Raw genomic sequence first — 23,006 nt, 5'->3', positions numbered from 1 at the left:
CTCCCCGCCCCTTCTGGAGGTGAGGCTGCCCAGCGCATTGTCCAGGACAGGGCGAGTGCTGCAGTAGGCGGTGCCTACAGTTGGAGGACCACTGAGACCACGAGGCCTTCGCAGACTCCGAGTGCCAACGGATTGAGTAGACTTCGGGACAGGGTCTGCGGCGCTCTTCTGGTCTGACTCCTGCTACAGAAGCGGCTTGGTGCCACCCGAGCCTCGAGTTGAAGCCCATTGCGGTGTCTGCCCCAGGTGAGCCTCTGTCCCCAAGGCTGCCCAGATCCGCCAAGTGAAGGACCCTCCTCTTCTACTGGCCCCTACTCCGGCCCCTTCCTCTACCCTCCATCTCCCATTCTTCTCTTCTTCCTCCTCCTCAGCCCGCTATCCATCCGTCCTCCCCTTCTTCCTTTCCTCAATTTGTCCCTCCATCCCTTCCACTTTAGTCTCCTCCCCCCCTCCATTCTTCATCCATCTCAACAATCCATCCATCCACCCTTCCCTTCCTCAGCTCCTCTCCACATCCTTATGAGCCCTTGCCCCTTCATCCTCTAACTCTCTACCCCTCCATCCCTGCCCCTTCTACCCCATTATTCCCTTCCCCTTTACCCCCTCTACCTCTTTACCTCTTCCTTCTATTTCTCCCCTTTCATTCTCCTTAGGGTTTTGACCCTTTATCCTTTCCTAATTCTACACCTGCGCTTTGTACCTCCTTATCCCCACTCCCTTGTGTCCTTCCATCTCCCCACCCCCTTCTCCATTTCTACATTCCCTTCCCCTTTATCTTCCTCACTTCCCTGCCCTTCCCCTCTTTTCTTTCTTTTTCTCCTCTGTTGTTTCATCTCCATTCCTCCTACTCTCTCAGTCCCTTTCCCTTATGCACCGTACCTTCTGTCCATCCAATTCACTCCCTCCCCCTTCCCTTCTGGATCTCTCTCATCATTCATTCTCCTCTGTTCTCTGCCCATCCATCATCCTTTTCATCCTCTCCCCTCTCTGTTCCTCCATTTCCAATTCATCCCTTCCCTGCTCTACTTTCTGCTCCAACATTCCTACCTCTACCTTTTCAGACCTCTCAATACTTCTCTTCCCTCTCCATCCTCCATACCCTCCTCCTTGCTGCTCTGGCTCCATCTCTGTTCCTTCATCCTCCCTTCCTCTTTCTGCACCTGTTTTTTTTTTTCCTCCCTGACCTCCTCAGCATGTTCTTACCAATTCCTTTTTTTCCCATCTCAAGACCTAGCCCTTCTTCCTTTTCCTTTCTTTTACCAGGTCCATCTTCTTTCTGTTTCCCTCTTCTCCCTCACCTGAAACCTGCCCTTCCCCTTAACTCTTCCCTTCCTTTCTTGGGACCTCTCCTCATCCCTAGTCTTTTCTCTTCTCTTTAGATTTGCTTCTCCTACTCCTCCTTTCAAGGTCTTCTCTGCCCAGTATACCCCTGGCCTGCATCGGTATGGAATAAGGATTCCTTTGGTATTCATTGATAGGGAACTTATCTTCATGCCCCCACAGCCTAGCACAGTACCTTGCACATAGTAGGTACTTAATAAATGCTTGCTGATTGGTTACCTTCCTGGGTTTCATGTAGCATCACTCTCATCTCTAATCACCGAACATATGTTTTTGTAGGGTTTGCTACCCAGGCCTAAGAATTCTAGAAGTCATCCTGGGTCTCTTATGTGATTCTTGGATTTAAAGTTAGGGGTAGAATAAGATCTAGGTAGCACTTATATAATTTTTTATGGTTTGTAAAGCACTTTATGTTAGCTCACTTGATTCTTACAACATCCCTGTAAAGTAGGTGCTATTATTATCCCAGTTTTGCAGAGGAAACAGACTAAGTCAACAGACTTGTCAGGATTGAACAACTACAGTAAATATCTAAACTAGCATTCAAAGTAAGGTCTTCGTGACTCCAAGTCTTGTGCTCTAGCTTCAATGCCACTTGGCTGCCACAGAAATAAAGAGTGATCATGGCCAACAATGGGAGCTTCTTTCTGGGGATTGCAGCATAGGAGGAAAGTTCTCTGTTGCTCCCGTAATGTTCTTATGATACTGTCCTCACATTCCAAGTGTCAGGATTTTTGACTCATGGAGGAGGAACAGAAGGGAGACCTTGAGTCTATATCCTGAACCCTGGTCCTCTAATACTTCAGGGGTTCTATCATCAATGTATTCCTCCCATTTACTGTAGATTGCAACCCCTCTATGCCTTTTGATCTTATGCAATTCTCCTGTAGGGCCTCCACAGAGAATCTATTCAATGTACTTTGGACCTTTCTCCAGGACTTTTTACATTTTGTGAATACTAAGGTAGCAATCTGACTATCTTTCTGTTCTCTCTTTTGCCACATGACCACCTACTTCTTTTCTGTTCATTTATATACTGAACAATATGTTTTATTTTACTTCTTCTGTATAAATTCTCATTGGAAATATGCTCCTGTTTATTCCAACCATGCACCTTACTGATAGGCCAATACACTAGTATTTTTGCTGGTAAAAACCAACAACTTTGATTCTTTGAAGACTGTAGAGTTCCAAATTCAAAACCATATAGTATTATCAGAACTTACTTCAAAGATAGATTTTCATGTCAGATTCATCTTGGGGTAGTTAAAAGCATTGTTGAATTTCTGAAATGTAGATTAATTCTGTATTCAACTTATTCTCCATCTGCAGCACCTGTTCCTGACCAGTAGACTGGCTTTCCAGGTACATGTCATTTTCTGGGTAGTATGGATTTTTTTCATTTATTTGCTTTTTCTTGTGTGGATAGTTAGGCTAACCCCTTTTGATATCCATGGACTTCCTTAGGAGGCAGGCCTCTATTATTCTGGAGAGTGATGCAATAAATGCAAGATTACCCACAAACAGGAACATCTGGAAGGCATCGTTGGGAGGGGATCCTTCTTGAAACTGATATCTGCATAGGACATTTCTTTCTTCAGCTCATTTTACAGATGAGGAAACTGAGGCAAACAGGGTTAAATGACTTACCCAGAGTCACATAGCTGGTAAGTGTCTGAGGTCAGATTTGAGCTCAGGAAGATGAATGTTCCTGACTCCAGGCCCAGCTTTCTATCCACTGTGCCACTTAGCTGGCCCTCAACATCTTTAAATAAATGACTGAAATTCACATTTCTACTCCAGTCTCTCTTCTGAACTTTGTTTCCAGCTGGATGTCCTATAGGCATATCAGATTCAACATGTCCAAAATAATTATGATTCTTCTATCCCAGACTCACCTCTCTTCCTAACATCCCCAGGTTCATGATCTCATAGTTTTAATTCAATTGGTATTTATTTCCACTGAGTGAGAGTAAATACTGAGGATATAATGACAAAACAAAAAAGTTCCAGTCTCAAGGAACTTACATTCTGCTGGGAGAATATATAACATTGATAAACTAGAAAGTATCCACAGGAGAGTGACCAGGATGGTGAAAGGCCTTGACTTCATGTGACATGGAGATCAGTTAAGGGACCTGGGGATGTTTAGCCTAGAGAAGAGAAGATTTAGGGAGGAAATGATAGTTATTTTCAAGCATTTGAAGGGCTGTCATGTGGAAGAGGGATTAAACTTGTTCTCTTTGACTCCAAAGGGTAGAACCAGGATCAGTAGATGGAAGTTTCAGAAAGGTAAACTTGGGCTTGCTATCAACAAAACTTCCTAGTAATTTCACGTATGCACATATACATATGTATGTGTGTGTGGTGGGGGGTGTGGTGTGTGCATGTACATATAATGTTATTATTATTTTGTTAAACACACACATACATACAACTAGATGGTACAGTAGATGGTATGGCTTAGAGTCAAGAAGACTCATCTTCTTGAGTTCAAATCAAGTCTCAGACCCTAAGCAAGTCATTTAACCCTTTTTGCCTCAGTTTCCTCTTCTGCAAAATGAACTAGAGAAGAAAATTACATATCATTCCAGTATCTCTGCCAAGAAAACCCCAGATGGGGTGACAAAGAGTCAAACATGATGGAGACAACTGAACAACAATAAATGTGTGTGAGTGTGTTTTTGTTTATGAAATGAGCTGCTTTGATAGGTGATAGGGTGCCCTGCATTGGAGTTCTCTAAAAAAAGGCTGGATAACCACTTCTCAAGCATGTTCTTTTGGGGAGCATGGGTTAGGTTACACGTAGTTGGTTGCTAAGGTTACTTTCTAACTCTTCAACTCTGTGTATATTGGCACAAAAAATGAAAAATAAAGAATTTGAAGAGGAAGCAAGCAATAAAATGAAGAGGATGAAGGAAGTGGCTCCTGGATGAATCCTTGAAAGAAGATAAAAACTCTCAGTAAGGAAAGGAATATAAAGACAGGCAGGTGGGAGATGGATTGTTTTGTTTGGGGAGCCACAAGAAGGCTAGTGGGGATGGAGCATAGAGAAGGGGAATAAAGTGAAATATGCTTGAAAAGGTTGGTTGGAGTCTGAAGAAGGCCAGAACTAGGGTGATAACCTGCAACTGGAGAGACAGGAGAGATATTGTAGTGGTAGAATTAACAAAACTTGGGTTACTGATTGGATATGAAGGGTGAGAAAGAAGGAAGAATCAAATATAACTCTAAGACTGTGAATCTGGGCAACTAGAAGGATGGTAGGAAAGAAGTAGGAAAATTTGGAGTAAGACAAGTTAAAGGAGGAATATAAGGAGTTTGAATTTAAGATGCCTAGAAGACATTCAGGTGGAAAAGTCCATTGGGCATTTGTTGAAGAAGGAATGGAGCTCAGGAGAATTAGGGCTGAACATAAAGGTTTAGGAGTCATCTGCATAGAAATGACAACTGAATCCTTGGGAATTAATAAGTTCAAAAAAAAAAGGGACTGAAAGGGTACAGACAGGTGGGGGGTGGTGGGGAGAAGAGTAGAAAGCATTTTCATGAAAGCCAATAGTGGAGAGAATATCCAGGAGAAGAGGGTGGTCAATAGGGTTAAATGTTGGTAAGATGCCAAAAAAGATGATCACTGAGAAACAGCCTTCGGATTTAGCAGTTAAGAACTCAATGGCATCTTTGGAGAAAGCAGTTGGTTGAGTGGTGGGGTCAAAAGCCTGATTGCTATGAGTTCCAGAGTAAGTCTGAGAAGTGTGTGAAGTCTTGCAGATTGTGTTAGAAAACAGCCCAATAAGCTGCCTGGAGGAAACATAACTAAAGCATAGGGATGTATAAATATTTAAAGTGAGAGGCTAGACTAAAATTTATTCTATTTCAATTGAAGGCAAAATATCCAATTCATAAAATTATAGATTTAAAGGTGAAAAAGAGCGCAGAGGTTAATAAGTCCAAACTCTCCATTTTGCAAATAAGTGATTTTTCCCAAGGTCATGCAAGCAGAAAGAAATAGCCAGCGTTTAAATTTAATTCTACTAATTCCAAATCCACTGTACCACTGTATCAATGTTGTCATCAATTATAATTTCAGACAATGCAGAAAAAAAAGCTTTGAGAGAGACAAATAGGAAGCTACATTGTGCCTAAATCTACCTTAAACAATGGAATAGTATCAATATTAAATATGTATTCACCAAATTGCATAGCAGCTAATCACTTAAAGGAAAGGCTGATTGAAATGCATACATATATATGTATATATAATATATATGTAATGCAAAATATGTATACACATACATGATATAAAGACACATATGTATATGGTGTTCATTGACAATATTTTGGGATATGACAAATATAGCAGATAAAGAAAAAAATCAGAATTGAACAGAATATTGAAAATACTTCTTTTTGATAAGTTTATGAAGAAAGCTGAATGGAAATCTTAGAGAAAATAGTTTAGAGGGATACTCAATACATTTTTTAAAAATCATACTCTAGGCTATAAAGAATTCATAAATAAATGCAGAAAGACAAATTATAAATATCATTTGCAGATAATAATGTATTAAAATAGAAATAAGTAAAAGAAATGTAAATAAGAGATGCAGGCCTCTGCACGACAACACATTTCTTGTGGTAATGTCTTCAATGACCCAGCAAGGCAAGTCTTCTAATTTGTTTGCATGCGGGTCTTTCAAATATTTCAGAATCATTTTCCTTCAACCCAATTCTTTTCTCCAGACTCAATATCTTCAGTTTCTTTAATTATTCCTGATATATTTTTTTCTTGTGATCTTTGTCCTCTGGAAGCCACCTTGTCTGTTACCATCATTACTAAAATATGTTACCCATAACTGAATACAGTGTTTCAGAACAGAGTTCAGTTAAAACTATTCCCTCTTCCTGGGTACCGTGTTACCTCTCATTCTTTTTCATATTATGTTTTTAACACTTTAAAGCTCTCAGGTCTTTTCTATGTCATGTCATCTCCCCAGGATATGCTGGAACTTCTCAAATGTTTGCTGACCTGGATCAGTGGCTAGACCATATTTCTCCTTCCTAGAGGAACAGGAGTAGGAATAGGAACAGGAACCTGGTTCTGGACAGCATTGCATGGCTGTCCAAATCTCTAAACCCAGTCCTACCTGGATCTTTGTGGCATGCTGGAAATGGCAAGGGTTCACCATCCCTGAAGGGTATGAAGAAGATACCGGATGATCCAGTTTCTCATATTTGTAGATTCTTTTTCAGGTATAGGTTAGATTGAATGATGTCAGATTCCCTTCTAATACTAAAATGCTATGAAATGCTGTCCAATGTTTCGTGTCATTATGGTTCCCATGGTTTCTCTTCTAAAATTGGGCTTTTCATTTTCTCAGCATCTCACCCTCATGTATCATGTCCCTGATCTTCCCCCAAATAGAGGCACTTTGGAACAAAAGAAAGTACTTTAGAGGCAAAGATGGGAGCCCTAGGAGCCTCTGTCAATTCATCTCCTGCTCTGCTCTGTGTCAGTGACTCTTCCCTAGGGTCATGCACTGGATCTCTTCACCATGAGTCCCTGCTCCCTCGCCAGTCAGGTATTGTAATTTCCATGATCCTCAGTAATCTATTCGTTCTCTCCATGATTTTCAGCACCATACTACCTGTGTCACTACTGTACTCATACTGCTTTTTCCTTGGATCTTCACTTGAAGAACTCACAAGAGAGCCTCCTTAGGCAGTTTGTTCTACTTTGCTATATCTCCATTTGTCAGTGTAGCACCTGCTCTGGGCAGCTGACTCCCCAACTTGCACCCCAAAGGTAAGCCCCCCAAAGGCATACTTGATATCTTGGATTCAAAGGAGCACCCTGTGTGTCCAGGCTTCCAACACTGCAACAAAAACCCCCCACTGGTCAACTTGTGTTTCATAGCTATCCAATATATACAATTAGCTTACATTATAAGAAGAGTAGCAATAAAACATTCCTCCATAAACCTGGGACACAATCTCACCAATCACACCAATCACAATCTCATCAGTTGAGGGAATAGATACAAATTTGTTGTATGTTGATATAGATGCATATGCAAAGAAAACATAAGTGGCCAAGCTTACTCATGTTTCTGATACTGTACTATCTCTTGTCCTTTCTCTTCCTCCAAGTGTTTTTATATTACTCCCCACTTAGGTCCCTCACCTGATCTCCCTAGGCCTCCTCCTCTCTACACCTTGATTGGCATGGTAAATTCTCTCTTGAATATATACTTTGTTCTCTTCTCTGCTGCCAAGGATCATGCTTCTTGAGCTATCTGGCTTGACTTTCTCTCAATTCTTGTCTAGAAAGTGTGTGTCTGCTCCCTGTTGTATACAGTGTCTTTTTTGGGTCAAGTAGATCTGCTGAAAGATGCCCTGAGAATAAATGAGAAGAGAAAATTCCTTCTTCCCATACCTTCTAGTATAGGCATAGAAGTTACACACCACAAAGCTGCTCTTGACTTCTAATGACTATAGAGCTTAGCAAGTTAGTGTTTTAATGGCCCTGAGGTATATTGCTAGCCTCCAATAGATAGATAGATAGATAGATAGATAGATAGATAGATAGATAGATAGATAGATAGATAAATAGATGCCCTTCAATTTTCATCAAGGAGAATTTTATACTTCATAAAGCATTCATACCTTGCTGACACATTAATACATGATTACTCACCCTTGTAAATATAATCATTTTACACTTAGCTTAGGACCTCAATATCAGTGATTACGTCCTGACATGGGGAAAGTCAATTGGCTAAGAACCAATTCCCCGCCCCTAACTCCACATTGGCAAATTTTCCCTTACAGTCAGTCTGACTGGTACTCTTTAACTTCTATCCATTGACCTTAGTTTTAAATTTTGGAAAAAAGTGAAACAAATACAATTATTCCATGTGATAACCTTTCAGATACTTAGACATATCATATACACCATTTCCTCCTCTCCTCACCAAACCCTGTCTTTTCTAGGCTAAATATCATCAACTCCTTCCCATAGAATGATTGCAAGGCCTTCTACCAATTTATTTGGTCTCCTCTGGATACTCTCCACTTTATCATTGTCATTCCTAAAATATGTCACCCAGAATTGAAGACAATAGTTCAGATTTGCTAAGAGCCTGCTGTGTTTATGGACTATTCTTATCTGAAGTAAGGGAAATACAAAAGTGTAGAAGATATAGTGCCTACATTTGTTTAAGTTTCTTTTTCTGAGACATTTTATAAGTTATAAATAAAATAGAGTAGGATGTGATAAATGACACAAAGGAGGTCAAGAAAAGGTTCTATGAGGAGAGATACAGAGACAAGAAGAGAGAAATACACACAGATACAAACACATAGAGAGCTGTCTTTTTAGTGTCTTTTTAGCTGACACATTTTGTTTTTATGAATACTTCATGGAAGAGGTGACATTTGAGCTAAGTGTTGAAAGGTAGATAGAATGAAGTACAGTTAGATGGGAAGAAAACATTATGAATGTTATTAGCAAAGGCAGTGTGTGGGAAATTACAACTAGAATCTAGGGTATGTGAAAGAAAGTACTATGAAATAAACTTGAATAGGTAGTTTAGAGTCACACTGTAGAGGACTTTGAATATTAAGCTAATAAAATTAGATTTTATTCAATAAGCCATGGGAAGCTACTGAAAAGTTGTAAGTAGAGAATTAAGAAATCAAACCTATATATTAAAAAATGTTTTTATGTGTATATTTTAGCCCAGACTTGCGATTTCAATTGTATAACTGCTATACCCAGCAAGGGAATACCAATGAGAATCAGCAACTGTTATTCAAGGTAGAGTATTAAGAGAGTTGCATGGGATACTGACAGGATAAGTATCTTGCCCATGGTGATAAACCAGCATGTGGCAAAGGTGAGACTTGGACGTAGGTCTTCCTGACTCTGAGGCCAGCTTTGTATCTGCTCTGGCATGCTCCCCCAGGCTCTGTATGTAGGAGATATGAAAAGTGTAATGAATTGAAATTACAAGTCAAGGTGGTAGTCTAAATAGGATGAACTGAAGAGGGATAAACCAGAGGCAGGGAAACCTATTGGGCTGTTGCAATGATCTGAGTGAGAGCTAATGAAGGCCTGAACTAGAATGGCAGCATTGGGAGCAATAAGAATAACGATGATGAAGATAATTATGGGTAATTACCATTTGTAGCATCCTTTAAGGTTTGAGAGTATTTTACATGTGTTATTTCATTTGATCCTCATGATAACTCTTTGAGTAAGGCAATCAGTCAACATGTTTATTAATTGTTTACTAAGTGCCAGACTCCTCTAAACACTGGAGAAATAAATGGAAGAGTTTACCTGTCTTGGCCTTATATTCTAAGATGGGTGAGGAAGATACAACATGTAAATAACTAGATGTTGTTGTTCAGTCATTTTTTCAGTCATGTCCAACTCTTTGTGACCCTATTTGGAGTTTTCTTAGTAAAGATCTTGGAGTGGTTTACCATTTCCTTCTCCAGATCATTTTACAGATAAGGAAACTAAGGCAAAGTGGGATAAGTGAGTTGCCCAGGGTCACACAGCTAGTAAGTGTTTGAGGCTAGATTTGAACTGAGAAAGATGTTTTTCTGATTCCAGGTCCAGCACTCTACACACTGCCCCACCTAGCTGCCCCTAAATGATTAGGTACATACAAGATATATATGAAATAGATTGGAAGCAATCTAAGAAGAAGGTCTAACAGCCTGACTGAATAGGAGAGGCCTCCTATAAAAGACAGGATTGAAATTGAGCCCTGAAGGAATCCAAGGAGACTAAGAGGTTGAGGTGATGTAGGAAAGCATTCCAGAAATGGGGACAAGACATACAGCATGCTGGGTGAGAAATGGCCAAATGGATCAGTATATCTGGAGTACATGGAAGGGATCAAAGTGTAAGAAGATAGGAAAGGTAAGAGCTTAAGTAGTAAAGGACTGTAAAAGTCAAACAGAGAACATTATATCTGATCCTGGCCATATTGGGGAGCTATTGGTATGTATTGGGGGCAGGGGTGACATGGGGACATCTATGCTCTAGGAAAATCACTTCAAAAGCTGAGTGCAGGGTGAATTGGAGTAAGAACAGACTTGAGTCAGGGAGAACAATTAGAAGACCTAACAAGAAATCTTATGAAGGTAGAACCAAGATTTTGTGATAGATTCCATAAGTGGAATGAGAATGAGGAATAGAAAATGATACCAATGTTGTAAGTCTCAGTGACTAAAAGGACCCACTCAGCACTAATAGGGAATTTCCAAAGAGAAGAAGGTTTAGGGAAATAGATAATGAGCCTTATTTTGAACGTGATGAATTTGAGATGTTTGTAAAATATCAAATTTGAGGTGTCCAAATGGTGATTCAGGATGAAAACTCAGGACTAGATACATAGATCTGAGAATCATCTGCATAGAGATAATGGTTGAACTCATGGAAGCTGATGAGATTACCACATAAAAGAATATAGAAATAAAAGAGAAAGGAAGATAGGCTTGACATGGATGAAGTTCTAGCAAAGTAGAACTCAGAAGTCATCAGACACATATGAGGAGAACCTGCAGAGAGCAATGCCAAGAAAATTTACAGAAGATAGAATATCCAGGAAAAAGTGATCAAGAGTGTTAAATGCTGCAGAGCAGTTAGGGAAGATAAAGACTGAGAAAAGGCCATTTGATTTGGCAAGTAAGAGATCATTGATTACTCTGGAGAGAGCAGTTTCAGTTGAATGATGGGATCTGAAGCCTGATCAGACCAATATCTCATACCATTTACCAAGATAAGATCAAAGTGAATACATGACCTAGATACAGAGTTAGCACAAGAAAACTTGAAGAACATGAAATGTATTATCTATCAGACTTGTGGATAGGTGAACAATTTGTGAATAAACAAGAGATAAAGAGCAGTGTGAAATGGATAATTTTGATTACATTAACTTAAAAAAAATTTTACATAAATAAAACAAATGCAGCCAGGATCAGAAGGAATGCAACAAGTTTAGAAGAAAGTGAGAGGAGAGGAAGTGGAAACACATAGTGTGGAAGGCATAGATTCAAGAGATATTGGTGAGGGAGGGAGACAATCAGAAGTGACTAAGAATTTAAGTTTGGGTGACTGGGGAGAATTATGGTTTCATCAAGAGAAATAAGAAAGTTATTAGAGGGGGCAGTAGATTTTGGTGGAAAATGAATTACATTGCACACATGTTAAGTTTGAAGTGTCCATCAGAATATTTTCTACAAGCAGCTGGAGAAATTGATCTGATGCTTGGGATAAAAGTTAGAGCTAGAGGCAGATTTCTGAGTCATCAACAGAAAATATTTGAAACTTTAAAAGTAAATAGGATCACTAAAGGGAGAAAGCATATAGTGAGAAAAGTTCCAGGAAACAGCTGTTTTTCCAGTTCTCAATCAATCTCTCCCTTCTCTGAATGTCTGCAGCTTACAATTAGTCAGAAGCTCACAGGATAGCATTTAATTGTCTCATCAATTGAATTTTGTTTCCCTCCCCCCACCTCAACACTTCCCACCCCCAGCTGTAGGGGTGGGGGCTTGTCTGTCTCCTCTTCAATTTCTTATGGGGCCGAGTGACAGCTTGGGCATACAGGTCTTAGAGAATATTTATTAGATTGAGAGATACTTTTATTGTATAACTAGCTACCTGCATGCTGTAGAAAAATAGCTGCACTGTGTGTGTGCCCCACTGTGTGTTCTTCCCACTGCCATCTACCTCCCATCAGGACCTTTTTTCCTACCCTCACAACTCCCTTTTCATTTCAGCACCTTCAAGATCTCTTCTCCCTCCCATCTCACTACCTTCAAGCCTCCTCATCCCCATTCCAGTTTTAATCACCCTAAGGAAGAAAAAGAAAATTATCTTTTTATGTTGAGTAATAAACTTCAAAATTTGCAAAATACTTTTTTTTCACAGAACTCTTAGGTGGCATATATTATCTCCCTTAGAAATGAGGAATGTGAGACTCAGAAAAATTAAATTACTTGTTCATGGTCACTCAATTAGGAAATAGTGGAGTAGGGATTAGAAACGTGGTTTTCTAACTCCAAATCCAGTGTTCTTTTCATTGTTCATCTCACCTTAAGGTAAGCTCCCCCTCCCCCCCCCTCCACCTTATTCAGTCTTCCAGTGAAGAGATTAAAGTCCTCTGACTCTGATAAATGGGGCTATTGTATTTAAAGGTTTGAAAGAGAAAGTAGGACCTGAGCATGCTTGTCTTAGCATGTGCTGGACACACCATGGAACTTTTTATGACCTTGTTAACTGATACTGAGATACTGAGGACTATGGAACATAAGGACAAATTTATAACTACTCCCCCTTTCCCTGAAAATATATCTTTATTCCTTTTAATCTTCCATGCTCTCTCAACTCTTAGAAGAGACTCAGAAAGGGAAAGTGAGGGAAGGTGCCTTTTCTTAAGAGAGAGGGAGAATCTGCCTAACACTCAGAAATACTAGAATGCATTTTATTTTCGTTTGTTCTATTCTTACCCCAGTGGTTTCTTTCATATGAAAGAACACTTTTATTCATTATTTCAGATTATGTGAGACCACCACTGAGGAGGTGACTCTGAAGCAGGGAATTTCGGAAGAAATGAAATCCCAGGGAAAAATGGTGAGAAGTCTTATAATACGGGGAAGCCAGAATGAGGTTTACTATTCATTTAAATGCCTGAGACTGCCATGACAGAAAGTTTCTTCTAGATCAAGCCCAAATCTTAATTTTTTGTAAATAGACCAATGACTTGTAGAGATTAACTATTAATAAATGTGAATATTTATTTTGACTGATGAAAAAGGGTGAAAATGAGGGAATTATCTTTCTGTTTTAACTCACCTTTTCTTACTATTCTGGGACAGGCCTGACTCAGGCTGGTCTCATGGTTCAGACTCAGCATTGTAACAAAATGAAACACTTTAGGCCATCTAACATTTAACAAATTACATTTTACTTAATAATTTCATGGAAAAGATATTTAGCAAGGATACAGCATTGAATCAATTGAATGCCTCTCCCCTAACTATATATTTTCCATGTCATGTGCCCCAATTAGCAGCATGTATCAAGGCCAAAAAACTCTTCAACACCTTTTGGCTGGTCTTTTTCGTACTTTGACAACCAAGAAGACATGCCAATTCTTAGTCCCCTGAACCAATGAAAACTGGAGCATAGTTTCATTGCCTTTAGAGGAAAGCTAGCCTGATCCATGTGGAGTAGTTGCAATTCCTACCACACTCCCAGTTTGCCAAACTCCAGATTTGGTGAACCTTAGGAACTCAAAAGATAGATCACAATCAACTTATTTGATATAGAAGAATGACATGAGTTTCACAAAGGAGCCTGAGTTCTGTCTTGGTGGAAAAGTCAGCATGATGCTTGCTCCCCATTACTATCCAGTGATTTAGAGCTAGTGCTTGTGGTTGTGGTCATAGAAAAGTGCCCTCCTTCAGTCTTTTCTGCCCCTGTTCATAATAACTCTCCTTTGCAACAGCTCCAGAGAAAGCAACACAGGTAGGAGGTCATGACAAGATTGCTGTGTAAAGGCAAGGACTCACCTGAGCTCTCCCCCAAATTCCTCCAAATACCTTTAAATAATGACTCTAAGCAAATTTTAGAGTGACAGCACCCACAAAAAAGATGAGATGAAGCAATTTTCCAGCCTAAGACAACTTAGAAGCAGGAAGGGTCTGTTGAACCAAGGTGAGAAAGGAGCATAATCTATCACAGTCCATGCCAGTGCAAAACAGGCCCTAGCACACCACGAGCAGGCCTTGAGGCAACTGAATCAGTGGCAACAGTGGTGATTTCCAGACCTCTCAGCCCACAGACAGTAAGGGTAGTGGACAGTGGATCAGAAGGAGATTTACAGAGATCCCTTTGCTGGCACCACAGTCAGGACTCTGTTTCATTGCCTATACTTGGATCTGAGTCACAGTCCTGGGTCTTAGTCCCAGTGCAAGGAGGAACACTAGCCTAACAGAGCTTATGGCTACAGGGGAACAGGGACCCTGGTCACAGTTCCAGGGTTGAAAAGAATGCTTGTGGTTGCTCACAAAACAGTGTACAGTACAGAAAAGTAGTAAACACACCTCTCCTTAGATCATACCACCATGGAAGAGTCAAAAGCTTATGGGTACTCAGAATTACCTTTGAAAACAGCTGCACAAAAACCATGAATGTTGGCATAGCGCCGACTCAACTTGGGAAGCAGAACACCACTTTAGGATAGAGTTAAAAGTCAAGAAATAGGCTGGAGAATGAACAAACAACAGAAAAAAACTGACTATAGAAAGTTACCATGGTGACAAGAAAGATCAAAACACATACAGAGAATAATACCACAAAGTCAAAATTCCCGCATCCAAAGGCTCCAAGAAAAATGTGAATTCATCTCAGACCATAGAAGATCTCAGAAAGGATTTTTAAAATAAAGTCCAAGAGGTAGGGGAGAAATTGAGAACAGACATGAGAGTGATGCAAAAAAATCATGAAAAACGAGTGAACAACTTGGTAAAAGAGAAAAAATACTGAGGAAAATAATACCTTAAAAACAGAATAGGTCAAATGATAAAAGAGGCACAAAAATCCAATGAAGAGAAGAATGCCTTGAAAAGCAGAACTGGACAAATGGAAAAAGATATACAAAAAGTCACTGTATCAAAGAACTCCTTAAAAAGTAGAATTGGCCAAATGGAAAAAGAGGTTCAAAAAGCTCACTGAAGAAAATAATTTCTTAAAAGTTAGAGTTGGGTGAGTAGAAGCTAATAACTTTATGAGACATCAAGACACAATCAAGCAAAATCAAAAGAAAAACAAAACAGATGCGAATCTGAAATATCTCATTGGAAAAACAACTGACCTGGAAAATAGTCGCAAGAGAGATAATTTAAGAATTATTGGACTAGACTATTTGAAAGTCATGATCAAAAATGGAGCCTAGATATCATGTTTCAAGAAATTTTCAAGGAAAACTGCCCTGATATTTTAGAACCAGAGAGGGAAATAGAAAAGGAAAAAAAAAATCCACTGTTCACATCCTGAAAGAGATCCCTAAACAAAATCTCCCAGGAATATTATAGTCAAATTCCAGATCTCCCAGATCAAGGAGAAAATACTTCAAGCAGCCAGAAAGAACTAATTCACTTTTTTGGCCATCCAGCCATCATCATGGAAGCTCGGCTATCATCTCCTCATCATATCCTCTCATAAAATATTTAGAATCATGAGATTCCTGGACAAGAAACAGAAGCAGATTTGTCCCATCCCTCCATGGATTTGAATGAAAACTGGTAATAAGATCAGGTACAACTCAAAAAGGAGACTCTGGAGAAGGATCAAGCTTGGATTGTAAAGAATGGCCAGCATAATGAAAGATATTCTACACCAAGACCACCTCCCTCCCTAACTATGGTTCCGCCCATCAATCTATCCATCATCCACCCATTCATCCATCAATCACTCAGTCACATCATTGCCCCCATAAGAAATAAATACCAATACTACCATCCCATTTTGGAAGCAGTCTGCCAAGACGTAGACATCCAAAAAAACCCAAAAAACAAAATAACCCCAACAAACTCTTAAATTTGTCTTGTCCCTAAATGTTTTCATGAATTGCATCCATGCACTTGGGTACTGTGTGTTGTGATATGGTTTCAGTTACTGTTATCTGTATCTCTGTGTAGCATTTGTATGTTTGAGGTTATGCTTAAGAAGCAGAGATCATAATGAAATAAGTTAATCTTGTCAAGAAGAACCAAGCTCAAGCCCTGCCTTGAAAAAGCCATCACAATAACCTCTCTGTTTTATTTTGTGTTTTAAGGAGTTATAAGAGAGTACCTACCTCACAGGGTTGTTGTGGGGATCTAAGATTTGCAAGCCTTCAGTGTAAGACTCCAGTGCTGCTAATCAGGAGCTGTCTCAGCCAGATTATACTCAGCTGACTGTGCTCATTATCAAACTCACAGTCAGAGAAGTAACCTGTTGACCCCCTGCTTATTTCATACAATAAGGCACCTTTGTTCCTTGTTGGGAGGTGGTAATTAAATGTTGGCAACTTCAAAGTTGTTGGTTATTTGTCTATTTGGGAAAGTCCAACCTTTATTAGGAACTAAATCTGGTCCAGGTGAATGGCTTCACAATTTTCTGAAGATGCAATTCTTCTAAAAAAGGGCTTCTACAAAAAAAAGAAAGAAAGAAACAATTCAAACATCATGGAGCCACAATCAGGATAACACAAGATTTAGCAGTTTCTACATTAAAGGATCAGAGGACTTGAAATATGGTATTCCAGAGGGCAAAAGAGCCAGTATTACAACAAAAAAATCACCTATCCAGCAAAACTGAGTATAAAGAAATAGAGGACTTTCAATCATTCCTGATAAAAAGATCAGATCTGAATAGAAAATTTGACTTTCAAATACAAGACTTAAAAGAAGCATAAAAAGGTAAAAAGGAAAGAGAAATCACAAGAAATTTGGTAAGGTTAAATTGTTTATATTCCTACATGGGAAAATAATATTTATAATTCCTAAAAACTTTCTCATTATTAGAGCAGTTATGAGCGTACATAGACAGAAAGCAGAGATGTGGGACATGTGAGTTGAATGTGATGGTATGATTATCTAAAAAAATAAAATTAAGGGATGAGAAAGAAGAATACACTAAGAGATAGGAAAAGAAAGAATGAGATAAATTATCTGACATAAAAGAGGCCTGGAAGATATTTTACGATGGGGGGGAGGGAATGGGGAAAGTGAGAAAGAGAACACATGAACCCAACTCTCATTGGAGTTGACTCAAAGAGAGAATAATATACACATTTAGTTGGGCATAGAAATCTATATTGCCATAAAGGAAAGTAGTAAGGAAAGGACATAAAAGGAGGGGGGAGCTGATAGAAGGGAGGGTAGTTTGGGAGAGGTAAAAGTCAGAAGCAAAACATTTTTTAGAATGGACAGGGTAAAAGGAGAGAGAGAGTAGGATAAACAGGGGAAAATACAACAGAGAGAAATATATAGCTGGTAATCATTACTGACTTTCTCTGATAAAGATTTAGTTTTTAAAATATAGAAACTGAAGTCAAATTTATAGAAATAAGAGCCATTTCTCAATTGATAAATGGTAAAAGGCTAGGAACAGGGTTTTCAGACAAAGTAATCAGATCTAATATGAGTAATATCTAATAATCTAATGTGAAGAATATGCTCTAAATCTCTATTGATGAGACAAATGTAAATTAAACCAACTGAGCTATTACCTCACATCTGTCAGATTTGCTAATATGATAGAAAAGGAAAGTGACAAATGTTGGAGGGGATATGGGAAAATTAAAACAGTACTGTTTTAATTGGTGCACCTGTACACTGATTCAATCATTCTGGAAAGCAATTTGGAACTGTGCCTAAAGTGCTATAAAACCATACGGAAGCTACACTTCTAAAGAACCACTGCTCTTATTTGCTCCTGGGCTTTCTCACTAAGCAGCTATTGGCATCTGCTATTGAGGACTTTGCCAATGAGTTGCTGGAGGTGTCTTCAGTTACTGGGGCTTTTTTTTAGCCTTTCTGCTCTTTTTTGAGATTGCCTCCTGCCTAGAGCTAATCTACACACTTTTAAGACCTTTCAGTAGGTTCATAACCATACAAAATGGGCACAGAAAAAAACCTGTTGTCCTTCCCTAAAAGTCTCTTTTTTCCTCAATTTCTTTGTCCCCTCATCTAGAATTCTATCAGGCTCTCAATATTTAGATTTGGATGAAAGAATTCATTTCAGCTCCAATCCAATCCTTGTAAACTAGCTACAGAGACATACAAATTGACTTGGTGCTTTGACAAGCTTCAAAGAAGTATTTAGGAACACTGGAGTGGGAGAAACAGAGCTGATAGCCTTTGCCTTTCATTCTTGTGGCTATACCAAGGTTGCTCTTCTATATATAGCTATATCACACACACATACATATATATTTATATAGACAATATATACATACATATCTACACACACATACACGCATACATACACACGTAGGTGTTTTTTATTTTTTTAACCAGGTTTCATCAGGTATCTCTAACCTAGAATCCTCAGGAAACAAAGACTCCTTCTTTGCTAGGCTAGGAGATATACACATTCTACCTTCATGTGTCTGTGACACCTGTACTCTAGGTGATACTTTCTCTTTCACCTTTGGTTATGTACCTCAAGTGCTACCTTCCGTACGCCTATAGAAAGAAAGCATCTCATTGTATTTGTTCTCTAGCAAGGGAGTGCAGTATCTGAGAATCCCACCAGGTGGTGGTCTAACCTCTCTTCTGACCTCCAGTTTTGCATTTCCAACAGCCTGTCATCTCCATCTGGATGAGTTCTCCAGAGCTGGGGAACCTGTGGCCTCAAGGATACATGTGGCCTTCTAGGTCCTCAGGTGCAGCCTTTTGACTGAGTTCAAGTTTTATAGAACAGATCCTTTTATTAAGGGGATTTGTTCTATGAAGTTTGCATTCAGTCAAAGGACTGTCCTTGAGGACTTAGAGGGCCACATGTGACCTCGAGGCTGCAGGTTCCCCATCCCTGTTAGATACTTGAAACTCAACATGTCCAAAAGTTAACTAATTTTATTCCCCTGTCCCCAACTCTCCCTTTTTCCTAATTTCCCTATTACTGTCAAAGTTACCACAATCCTCCTTAGGCTCCTAATCTAGCTGTCATTCTGAATTCCACAATCTCTCTCACCACATTCTCTCCCTGTCACCCCTACCCCCACCCCCATATCTCCAATTTGTTGTTAAATTCTGTTGTTGTTTTTCAACCGTTGTAACATCTTTAATATTTGCTTCCTTTTCTCCTCTGACATTGCCACTACCCTAGTTTGGGTCCTGGACTACCTCACCCTGGACTATGACAATAGCCTTCTCTTGGCCCCCCTGCCTCAGATCTCTCCCTGCTCCAGTCTATCCACCACCCAACTATCAAACTGATGTCCTTAAAGCACAAGTCTGACCATCTCACCCCCACCCCCATTCATTAAATTCCACCGGCTCCCTATTATCTCCAGGATCAAATTTAAAATTCTCTGTTTGACTTTTTAAAGCCCTCCATAATCTGGCCTCTTCTTCCCTTTCCAGTCTTCTCATACTTTATATCTGAACCCCATCTCCCCAACCTGTACTCTTCAATCCATTGACACTAGGCTTTTTGCAGTTCCACACATAAGATACTGTATTTCCCAACTCTAGGCACTTTCACTGGTTGTCCCCTCTTCCTGGAATGCTGTCCTTCTTCATTTCTCCTTGGTTTCCCTGGCATTCTCAAGTCTCAGTTAAAGTTGTGCCTTCTTGAAGAAGCCTTTTACAATCCTCCTTATTCCTAGTGCCTTCCCTCTGAGATTATCTCTCAAATATATATAATGTATATGTGTGCATGTGTGTATGTATGTGTATATACATACATACATATATTTATATATGTACATATATACACAGTGTTTGTACATAACTGTTTGCATGTTGTCTAACCCATCCAACAGGAAGCTTCTGGAAAGTAGGAACTGGTTTTCTGATTTGGCTTGGTTTGGTTGGGGAAGGGTGTTTTGTTTTGTTTCGAGTTTTTGCGTTTCTTTATATCTCCAGTGTTCAGTAAAGTGCCTGGACTATAGTAGGCACTTCTTAAATGATTATGAACTGACGGAACCACGACCAGCCCAGTGTTCTTGCTAGAGCGTCTCTGTGGCTGAATGATTGCCACTGACTACCAAAAAATTTTAGCTTACAGATTCCTTGGCTTTCTGTCATTGCCAAGCCCAACGATTCAGCAACAGCCTTAGCTGGGTGCAAAATGAATCTCTGGGAATTAAATGGAATATTAATTAAAATATTAAAGTAGCAAATCTGTGGTACATCCACAAGTCTCAAGCCCTTTTCCTCCTTCCCCTCCACATATGAAGAAGAGAAAAAGCATTTATTCTGCACTTACATTATCCTGGCCCCAGTGCTAAGTTTAATAATACAAATACAAACAAACAAAGCAGCCTGGATTCTCAAGGAGCTTACAGTCTAATAAAGGAAGACAATACATAAAGGAGAACTGGAAGTGGAGGGGGAGAAGAGGGTGCCCTCAAAAGGGAAAGGCCATTAGGAAGGAGATGGGGAAGTCCACAGAGTAATAAGTTGATCCAGGAGTTAAGTGAACATGGCAAGGGACCCTCATGAAATGGTGAGCACCAGTTTCATCAGAATGCACCTTGCTAGGTACATTTTTCCCATGTCCATTGGAAAATAAATCACTCAGCTAGCTCTTTACATGTGTCAACTCATTTGAACCTTATACTCACCCGGAGAGACAGGTATCATTATTATCCCCATGTACAAATGAGGAAACTGAGTGTAAGAGATTTGTGTAGTTTTATAGGTTTAGTAGGAATTCACTGGATTTGAACTTAGACCTACCTGACTCAAAGTCCAGGACTCTACCCACTATGCTGCTTAACTGCCTCTAATAAGATTAAGAGAGTAAGGCATCAATAGGTTAATGCCAAAGATTAATGTCAAACACACACCCTCTTGGTTGGGATATGTATATTCCTGCATTAGAAATTTATCATTCCTGCAATTATAAACTATCATTAGGTAATATTCTGATTGGGATATATATATATATATTCCTACTTTAGAAATTTATCATTTTTGCAATCATAAATGATTATTAGGTCATATTTTGAATGTAGAGGATACTCTGGCAAGAACTGGATACTAGGTTGTCACAAAAATCTTCTAATTTCAGGGTAAAATGTTCAAGAACAAAAGAGATAAGAAAATATTTCCTTGAGAAAGGAGGAGAAAATGCCAAGAAAGAACAACTAATGTTGAATAGTGGGAAAAGTGTTAGCTTTGAAGGTCAGATATCCTAGGTTTCAATCTTCATTCTGCCTCCTTGCTATCTCTATGACCTTACATCTCAATTTCCCCATCTATAAAATTAGGTAGTTAGAATAAATGATCTAAACTTCTTTTCATCTCTAAAACCTATGAGACTTTGCATAGTTACCAAATCAAACCCAATCCAGAGAAAGCACCATCTCCAGAGGCCAGTTCAAGTCCCATAAACCATCTTAGATGTATTCAAAGGCATACCTTTGAAATGAGTCACCAGATAACAGAGGGGAATTCTGAGGCTGGAAGCAGTAACCCCAGAGAGGACACTGACATGTTCAAAATTTATTCCTGTTTCTCCCATTCCCTTCAGAGACCTGTGATACTTCAGAGTTGAAAGGAACCTTAGAGGCAAAGCTCACCTCCTCATTTTACAGATGGAATTGACCAAGAGAAGGAAAGTTGTCAAAAGTCACATGGCTAATAAGTTGCATGGCTGGGATTAGAACCCATGTATCTGGATCGTTCATCCCATTATATCAGGTTGATCCTTCCTCTCTTTCCCAATTATGTTAGATTGGTTCACAATGAGAATTTTATATTCACTGGACTGATCTTCAGCAGATGGGACACAGGTTTGCATCAGCACCCAGATGGGGTTTTCGCATACTGTAGTGGCTCAGTAAATGCTCCTCTCTCTGGGAGCTCCCAGGTTATTGAGGTATACAGGTGGTTACATTGCAGAAACCACTTGAGAATACAGAGCACAGAAATTTTGAAAGGGAGGAAACACTTCTGGATAAGGGCCTCCTCCTGGAGGAGGTGGCATTGTGGCTCAGACTTGAGAGATGGTTAGGATTTCATTAAATGGAAATAGGAAAGGAACAGAGCATGGTTTCAAGCAGAAAGAATAACATAAGTAAATGTGGATGTGTAACTGGGGCAAGAAGGAGGACGAATCTATTCCACAAATATTTATCAAGTGCCACCTTTGAGGGGCAGCTTGGCATAGTAGAGAGAGAGGACCGCCTTGATGTTAGGAGACCTAGAATTCTGCGTTTGGCATATACTAGCTATGTGACAACTAACAAATCATTTAACCTCTCAAGGCTCTAGGCAGCTAAGACAGAGTCTTATTACTGAGTCATCACTAATTTGCAACAGTGGTAGGAGTTTCCATGCCAAAATCTCCCTATACTATTGAAATCACAGGCCCATATTGGGGCAGGGAAAAATAGAAAGTTACTGAAGTCTTTGGAGAAGAGAAATGTACTTTAAGAAGACTTTTTTGGTAGCAATATGGAGGATCACTGGAGAGAGGAAGTAGAAAGGCCAATTCTTAGACCTTGTTCAAGCCTTGCCCTGAATAATGAAGCAAATCCAGGATAAGAAAATTTAAAGAAGTTTATTGTAACATCCAAGCAAAAATGTGTTGAATGTAGCCAGGCATTTAAATTCAAACCCCAGGTTCTTTTCTAGATAACTTTTTGTAATAAATCGTCATAGATACGTATTTCCAAAAGGCAATGGGGCCATTGCATCTCAGCTCTCCCCCCATTGCTGAATCATAGGGAAATCAGGTTAGAGCAGGGGTGGGGAACCTTAGCCTTGAGGTCACATGTGGCACTGTAGGTCCTCAAGTGTAACCCTTTGACTGAATTCAGCCACATATGGCCTCAAGGCCACAGGTCCCCATCCTTGAATTAGGAGATAAGGGGGATAGGGTAAAAGGGCATGTGGCTATGTGTTGACTAACAGGTTGGGGATGG

The 23,006-nt window shown here is 39.5% G+C and overlaps 1 long non-coding RNA gene and 1 pseudogene across 1 annotated transcript; both read left to right on the top strand.

Annotated features, from left to right (window-relative positions):
* Positions 1 to 39: 39 nt before the first annotated feature.
* On the top strand, positions 40 to 13,174 carry LOC140500232 (uncharacterized). The gene is made up of 3 exons (XR_011965655.1): positions 40 to 246; positions 6,976 to 7,144; positions 12,916 to 13,174. It is a non-coding gene; the product is annotated as an uncharacterized lncRNA (long non-coding RNA).
* A 2,341-nt stretch (positions 13,175 to 15,515) lies between these two features.
* On the top strand, positions 15,516 to 15,828 carry LOC140500230 (large ribosomal subunit protein eL39-like; annotated as a pseudogene).
* Positions 15,829 to 23,006: the final 7,178 nt, after the last annotated feature.

Source organism: Notamacropus eugenii, chromosome 4 (genome assembly GCF_028372415.1).
Source record: "Notamacropus eugenii isolate mMacEug1 chromosome 4, mMacEug1.pri_v2, whole genome shotgun sequence".
In the NCBI taxonomy this organism is placed as follows: Eukaryota; Metazoa; Chordata; class Mammalia; order Diprotodontia; family Macropodidae; genus Notamacropus; species Notamacropus eugenii.
Note: the sequence above shows the minus strand (reverse complement) of the source record. Positions and strands in the feature narration are given on the sequence as shown.